The following is a 572-nucleotide window of genomic DNA, read 5'->3' on the forward strand; positions in this document are numbered from 1 at the left end:
TGAGAGAGATGGGAGGCTGGAGTATTTTGAGGAGAGGAATAGGCTCGATCTATTCCTTTGAAAGCTTTTGAGTGTTTTTGTGTTTTGTGTTTTTTGGCTGATCAAGACAAAGCTACTCCAAACTGAACAACAGTTAATGTGGAGGTGGCGCCAGGAAGCTGGGAGTCTGTTGAAAGGGTCTGGGAAAGAAAGCTGGGGCAAGGGACCTTGGGAAGCCAGAATGAGGGCACAGCACACCCCACGACACAAACTACCCACGTTGTCATGACAACCAAATGGGCCTGCTGCCCGAAGTGATGTTTGCCTGGTGCAATGCATTGCAGCCTCACCAGGAGACAGCCTCTGGCTGCTTCTGATGTGTTCTGAGGCTTGGCTCATCAGTAACCTCTGAAGAGAAATAGGGGCTGGGAACTCAAAGGGAACCAAACAAAAGCGACTGAGCAAGAACAGAAGAAGAGGGAGTAGCTACAAAAGGCATTTGAGTTTTGTAGGTCTCCATCCCCACGGGGACTCTGGCCAGGGACAGAACCTCCCACCACCTGACAGGAGGCACAAGGAGCCCTCCTTTCAAG

General features: G+C 50.9%; 1 protein-coding gene across 1 annotated transcript in view; it reads right to left on the bottom strand.

The window, feature by feature from the left end:
* The window catches only part of KIF6 (kinesin family member 6), a 400,736-nt gene that overhangs the window by 31,338 nt on the left and 368,826 nt on the right, over positions 1–572 (bottom strand). The gene's annotated exons all lie outside the window — the stretch shown is intronic.

The sequence above is a fragment of the Mandrillus leucophaeus genome, unplaced genomic scaffold (assembly GCF_000951045.1).
Source record: "Mandrillus leucophaeus isolate KB7577 unplaced genomic scaffold, Mleu.le_1.0 Scaffold3, whole genome shotgun sequence".
Lineage (NCBI taxonomy): Eukaryota > Metazoa > Chordata > Mammalia > Primates > Cercopithecidae > Mandrillus > Mandrillus leucophaeus.